The sequence below is a fragment of the Salvelinus fontinalis genome, chromosome 31 (assembly GCF_029448725.1).
Source record: "Salvelinus fontinalis isolate EN_2023a chromosome 31, ASM2944872v1, whole genome shotgun sequence".
Taxonomy (NCBI): Eukaryota; Metazoa; Chordata; class Actinopteri; order Salmoniformes; family Salmonidae; genus Salvelinus; species Salvelinus fontinalis.
In genome coordinates this window covers 32,013,839-32,021,805 of record NC_074695.1, presented here as the reverse complement: position 1 = coordinate 32,021,805, position 7,967 = coordinate 32,013,839, and positions in this window count along the sequence as shown.

The window sequence follows — 7,967 nt, the reverse complement described above, 5'->3', positions numbered from 1 at the left end:
AATACGAATGTGCCTATTTTTGCATGCAGATCACATACTGTTGTTCTTTGCTAAGCCAATTGGTGTAGTTGATTAGATCTGTCTGACCAGTGTGGGGGAGGAAACACAAACATGCAAATACTGTTTCAATTTGGTGATAAACAATGCTGTGTGTGTAAAGTAATGTGTGTGTGTGTGTGTGTGTGTGTGTGTGTGTGTGTGTGTGTGTGTGTGTGTGTGTGTGTGTGCGCGCGTTCGTGAAAGTAGAAAAAACATATTGACTCACCATACTTGTAGAGTGTTTGTGAGATAGATAAATAGGAGCAAATAAGTAAACAGGCATGTCACTAGTGTCTGACTGCCTGGGCATGTTGTAGTGAACACTGAGGTCACTTCAGCAGCTAAAGTACAGTACAGTGCACATTCTAAGTAAATCCCAAAACTCAATTTAAATATACCCATTGTTACAGGTTTTGGGGTTTCTCTCTTTTTCGAGGTTGGTTAGAATGTTAGCTGAGGAGTCACCTCATTAGTCAGGATGGGTTTCACCTGAGAGAGAGAGAGTTATCTTGTTAGTGAGGATAATAATAATAATTATTATTAGGGGTTCCTGTTTCACTGTATGTACAAGTGGGTAACCTGTACAAGTGTGAGGTGTGAAATGGAAATGTGTTTTTTGCATATCCCACTCCCCCTGAGACACCCTCAGAGAGTGGGGTTACAGCCAGGGGATCAGCCATTATTGACAGCGACCCTGGAGCAATTAGAGGTTAATTGCCTTGTTCAAGGGCAGAGTGACAGATTTGTGTTTCACCTGTACTGGCCCAGCATGTAGTTAAGACCTGCTGGCCCAGTGTATCATTTACATTTACATTTACATTTAAGTCATTTAGCAGACGCTCTTATCCAGAGCGACTTACCAGTTGGAAAAGAGATGTTGAGAGAGTTACCCCTCACGTTTCCCCTCAAGTTTGGTCTGTATTTTTTGTATCTCCCTATCCTAAGTACTTGTGTGGTTTTTCTTTTAGCTTGTCTTTTCTGAGGCAAATCTAGTGGGCATCCATGATGGGCGTCTTTTAGGTCCCTTTCTAGTTGCTTTGCCAACATTCAGTGGACACCCCCGTGGGCATCTTTCAGAACCAGTTCGAACCCCCTTCTGTTTTGGTTGTCAAAGTGAAAATATCTGATCATTCAAATAATGTGCCACTCTTCAATTAAAGGAAACACATTGAAAAGTAAAGATTAGTGTACATTAAAATAGATTCAAGTAAAAGATAGAATACCATGTTAAATTGTTGGTCCATTTTAAGTCAATTAACTACCTCCAAAAGATGTCCCTGACCTTATACCTAAAAAAGATCCAGGCTCTCATCCAGTGATGGTCTTTTCCAAACAGTTCCTTGATCCTACTAGCCAGAACACTGCAATGTCCAGCAGATTTGTAGAGCTTCCTTACACAGATAGAGGAGTCACATTTAGTGTCTGACTCCAGACTTCCTGCCAAAGTACAGTGCTTTCAGAAAGTATTCATACTGTACCCATTTAATTGTTGCACATGTTGTTGTTACAGCCTGAATTCAACATATATTTTTTTCTCACCCACCTACACACAATACTACATAATAACAAAGTGAAAAACATGTTGAGAAATAGTAGCACATTTATTGATAATGATATACAGAAATACCTCATTTACAGAAGTATACACACTCATTGGTCAACACTTTGTAGAAGCACCTTTGGCAGTAATTACAGATATGAGTCATCTTGGGTATGTCTGTATTATCTTTTCACATTCTTCCTCGCACATTTTCTCAAGCTCTGTTAATTTAGAATACCCAGTGAACAGCAACCTTCAAGTCTTTCCACAGATTTTCACAGAAGTCTGGGCTTTGGCTGGGCCACTCAAGGTCCTTTTTTTGTCAATGATCCATACACAATACTCTAATGTCAAAGTAAAGAAAATGAAACTTTTTCTTATTTTTTTATTAATGAAAAATAAAATAAAATTTCGATTAGATAAGTATTTAACCCTCTGAGTCATTACATGTTAGAATCTCCTTTGGCAGCGATTACAGCTGTGAGAGTTGTTGGGTAAGTCTCTAAGAGCTTTCAACACCTGGATTGTACATCCCTAATTTGCTCCAGGTGTGCCGTATTGTAAAACAACACATTTCACTGCACTTGACATGTATTTCAGTGGCGTGCATTTCATGGATACCAAAGGAAGCCAGGCTTCCCCAAAAAATGAACCAAGAAAAAAAAAAACGTAAAAAAAATGTATTAGTCTCTCTGTGTTTCATAATTTTCCTTAAAATCGCAGGAGGCTGAATGTATTTGACCAGAAAAAGCATCGGAGCGAGCGAAACAGCGCCCCTTGTTGCCACCCATAGCATTGAATGCAAAATAAGCCAGCGAGCCTTTGGCCTTGATTTTGTTTTGGCTTCACTCCAATCACATCACATTGAGAGCACTACGCCATTGACAGAAACAACTTGAATTGTTGCATCTAGTTGTGTTGTTGTCCTCCAGTGGCTAGCTAGCTAGCTAAAATGGTCCCTTACCTAAATTAGCCATGGATGGAGTACTGGCCAATGACTATAAGCAGATTCTGATCCAACCATAAATTCATACATTTTGACCCTGGCCTGAGAGGATGGAAGTTCAATATATAGCTAGCTGTATGAGGCTAATGTTAACTAGCTAACGTTGCTCAAGAAAGGAAGTTAGGCTAGTGAGCAAGCATTTTAGCCAGGTAGCCTAGAACAACAAAAAATAAAAGTGTGTACTGTATGACTGAGTAATAGACCGTTTCATCAACATGAAAGAGAAGAGGATGGCATTGGCATTTCTCTACAAGTAGGTTGAGTCATCATGTGTTTTCTATTTGCACACACACACACACACACACACATACACAGAAATCAAAACCATGGACAGCCACATTGTATTTAGCTTATGTTGATTGAACTAAAATGTTTTTGGTATCTTTTAGTTGTCACGGTATTAGACTAAGAATAGGTGATTTGATGGTATTGAATTGTTGAAGTTGAAATGGTCCTGGAATAGAGGCAGCTCCTGTTATCTTTGAGACTTGCAGTAACTCTCTGTGGTTCTAAATGCTTAACCATGCAGTAGGTCATGTAACTGGTTTTTACATGCAATACGCTTTGTGGACTTCACTGGACAGAGGTTGCTCTCCGGTTTTGTGATGAAACAAAGGTGTGGTACTTTACTTCAGATACCCGATAGGGCCGTCATCCCCGTCATTCGCAGGAGAAAGAGACAGAGATATCGAGGACGTAGGTCGGGGTGCCCGCTAAGGATCCGATGGCGAGTGGGTAATCTGCCTTCACCATCGGTCCTATTAGCCAACATACAATCCTTGGATAATAAAATAGACAAACTACGATCACGTATATCCTACCAACGGAACATTAAAAACTGTAATATCTTATGTTTCACCGAGTCATGGCTGAACGACGACATGAATAACATACAGCTGGTGGGTTTTACACTGTATCTGCAGGATAGAACAGCCGCCTGAGTAAGGACGTCTCAAGTCTCAAGGTTTTGCTCGCCTGAGGTAGAGTATCTCATGATAAGCTGTAGACCACGCTATTTACCAAGAGAGTTTTCATCTATATTCTTCGTAGCTGTCTATTTACAACCACAAACTGGGGACTTTAATGCAGGGAAACTTAAATCCGTTATACCTAACTTCTACCAGCATGTTAAATGTGCAACCAGAGGGGAAAAAACTCTAGACGACTTTTACTCCACACACAGTGATGCATACAAAGCTCTCCCTCTCCCTGCATTTGGCAAATCTGACCATAATTCTATTATCCTGATTCCTGCTTACAAGCAAAAACTAAAGCAGGAAGCACCAGTGACTCTGTCAATAAACAAGTGGTCAGATGAAGCAGATGCTAAGCACAGAATGGAATATGTTCCGGGATTCTTCTGTAGGCATTGAGGAGTACACCACATCAGTCACTGGCTTCATCAATACGTGCATCGATAACATCGTCTCCACAGTGACTGTAAGTACACACCCCAACCAGAAGCCATGGATTACAGGCAACATCCGCACTGAGCTAAAGGGTAGAGCTGACGCTTTCAAGGAGCAGGAATCTAACCCGGAAGCTTATAAAAAATCCCGCTATGCCCTCCGACGAATCATCAAACAGGCAAAGCGTCAATACAGGACTAAGATTGAATTGTACTACACCGGCTCCGATGCTCGTCTGATGTGGCAGGGTTTGCAAACTATTACAGACTACAAAGGGAAGCACAGCCGCGAGCTGCCCAGTGGCACCAGCCTACCAGACGAGCTAAACTACTTCTATGCTCGCTTCGAGGCAAGCAACACTGAAACAGGCATGAGAGTGTCAGCTGTTCCGGATGACTGTGTGATCACTCTCTCCGTAGCCGATGTGAGTAAGACCTTTAAACAGGTCAAAATTCACAAGGCCGAAGGGCCAGACGGATTACCAGGACGTGTACCCAGAGCGTGCACTGACCAACTGGCAGGTGTCTGCACTGACATTTTCAACCTCTCCCTGACTGAGTCTGTAATACCAACATGTGTCAAGTAGACCACCATAGTCCCTGTTCCCAAGAACACTAAGGTAACCTGCCTAAATGACTACTGACCCCGTAGAACTCACGCCATCAACACCATTATCCCAGAAACTCACTCAAACCTATGTGAGAATTCTATTCATTGACTACAGCTCAGTGTTCAACACTATAGTGCCCTCAAGCTCATCACTAAGCTAAGGACCCTGGGAATTAACACCTCCCTCTGCATCTGGATCCTGGACTTCCTGACGGGCCGCCTCCAGGTGGTAAGGGTAGGTAACAACACATCCGCCATGCTAATCCTCAACACGGGGGGCCCTCAGCGGTGCGTGCTCAGTCCCCTCCTGTACTCCCTGTTCACTCATGACTGCATAGCCAGGCACAACTCCAACACCATCATTAAGTTTGCCGATGACACAACAGCCTGATCACCGACAACGAATTAACTTCCGGCGCCGACAGAGATGGCCGCCTCGCTTCGCGTTCCTAGAAAACTATGCAGTATTTTGTTTTTTAATGTATTATTTCTTACATTCTTACCCCAGGTAATCTTAGGTTTAATTACATACAGTCGGGAGGAACTATTGGATATAAGAGCAACGTCAACTCACCAACATTACGACCAGGAATACGACTTTCCCGAAGCGGATCCTCTGTTTTGGCCACCACCCAGGACAATGGATCAGATCCCAGCCGGCGAACCAAAACAACGACGCTGTAGAAGGGGCAGACGGAACGGTCTTCTGGTCAGGCTCCGTAGATGGGCACATCGCGCACCGCTCCCGAGCATACTACTCGCCAATGTCCAGTCTCTTGACAACAAGGTTGACGAAATCTGTGCAAGGGTTGCCTTCCAGAGAGACATCAGAGACTGTAACGTTCTTTGTTTCACGGAAACCAGCCAACTGGTTTCTTCACGCATCGCGCCGACAGAAACAAGCATCTTTCTGGTAAGAAGAAGGGCAGGGGTGTATGCCTTTTTTCTTAACGCCTATTTTTCTTAACTGCATTGTTGGATAAGGTCTTGTAAGTAAGCATTTCACTGTAACTTACTTACTGACTTTATTGTCCCCATGGGGAAACTTTGTTGCAGTGTCATGTACACATTTAAAGTGGCGTTTAAATACAATACAAAAACCAAAAATTGACAATACAACTTTCATAACAATTACATACCAATAAAAGAAAAATGATAATAATTATACTAAATAAAGAAATATATATATTTTTTTAAAGACTAGCCCGCTGGCCTTATGGAGTCGATAGGAACATTAGTCCGAGCTATTTAGGAGGGATATCACACCTGGCACAAATGATTGTCTAGTTCTGTTTTTCCTGCTGAGGGGTGCCCTATACCTGCGCCCAGAGGGGAGTAGTTCAAAGTCCAAGTACAGGGGTTGGCTTGGGTCTAAAATGATTTTGTGAGCCTTACGGAGGGCCCTGACCTTAAAGATCTCATCCAGGCCTGACAGTTTGACTCCAAGTACCTTGCTTGCTGTGGTAATAATCCTTCTCAGCATGTTTCTCTGGCTGACAGTGGCATTGCCAAACCAACAAACAATACAAAAAGTTAAAATACTCTCAGTAAAATATTTGTAAAACAGAGTCAATATAGTACAGTCTACATTAAAAGATCCCAGCTTTTTGAGAAAGTACAGTCTCTGTTGGCTCTTTTTATAGATCAGGTCTGTACATTTACTCCACTGAAGCTTATTGTCCAAAAGGACACCAAGATATGTGTATTATTCTACAATTTCTATATTCTGACCTCTGATAGATGTTGCAGAGTTAGGTGTTGTACGCTTCCTGAAGTCTATGCACATCTCTTTGGTCTTGTTGGTATTGAGGACCAAGTGTGATTACTCACACCAGTCTACAAAGTCATCTAGGACCAGGCCATGATGTTCCTCATTATCATGCAACAGGCTGATCAAGGCAGTGTCATCAGTGAACTTAACGAGGTGTCTGTCAGTATGGGAACTAGCACAACTATTAGTGTACAAGATGTACAGGAGTGGAGACTAAACACATCCCTGAAGAGAGCCTGTGTTGGTATTGCGTATATCCGACACATGGGGAACCATTTTGACTCGCTGTGAGCGTTGGCTCAGGAAGTCCAACAGCCACAAAACCAGCCCCCCAGCCCCCCATCTAAGGAGAAGTCCCGAATGAGTCTCTGTGCCAGTCAGGTTGTAAAATTGGATTTGATTTGGTTGAAAGTATTATTCCACTGTGTCTTCTTATTGTCTCGGCCTTAGGCCTAAATATCAAGGTCGCAAGGCATATGAACGAACAGGTTATAGAGCAAACAACGAAGTTATCACAACACATACTGCAGGTTGTAATATGGCCTTTTTTTCTTCCCCAGTGATTTTACCCACGTACCACTACTGCCAGGGGGAGCATGCAATTGGCATGCTGACAATAAAAATTGTTGGCATGCTGACAATAAAGTATGTGACAATAAAACGTATATATACTGAACAAAAATATAAACGCAACATGCAACAATTTCAACAATTTTACTGAGATACAGTTCATATAAGGAAATCAGTCAATTGAAATGAATTCATTAGGCACTAATCTATGGATTTCACATGACTGGCCAGGGGCGCAGACATGGGTGGGCCTGGGAGGCCACACCAGCCAATCAGAATGAGTTTTTCCCCATCAAAGGTTTTTATTACAGACAGAAAAATCCTTCTCAATTTCATCAGCTATCCGGGTGGCTGATCTCAGATGATCCCACAGGTGAAAAGGCCGAATGTGGAGGTCCTGGGCTGGTGTGGTTACACGTGGTCTGCAGTTCTGAGGCCGGTTGGACGTACTGCCAAATTCTCTAAAATGACGTCGGAGGCGGCTTATGGTAGAGAAATTAACATTAAATTCTCTGGCAACAGCTCTGGACATTCCTGCAGTCAGCATGCCAATTACATGCTCCCTCAAAACTTGAGACATCTGTGGCATTGTGTTGTGTGTCAAAACTTCACATTTTAGAGTGGCCTTTATTGTCCCCAGCACATGGTGCACTCCTGTAATGATCATGCTGTTTAATCAGCTTCTTGATATGCCACACCTGTCAGGTGGATGGATTATCTTGGCAAAGGAGAAATGCTCACTAACAGGGATGTAAACAAATTTGTGCACAACATTTGAGAGAAGTAATCTTTTTGTGCATATGGAACATTTCTGGGATCTTTTATTTCATCTCATGAAACATGGGACCAACACTTTACATGTTGTGTTTCAATTTGAGTTAATTATATACTGTATACAATATTTGCCCATTTAAAAAAACAAAAAGCTCTCAAGTTGGTTGTTGATCATTGCTATATAGTCTTGCCATAGATTTTCAAGACAATTTAAGTCAAAACTGTAACTAGGCGACTCAGGAACATTCA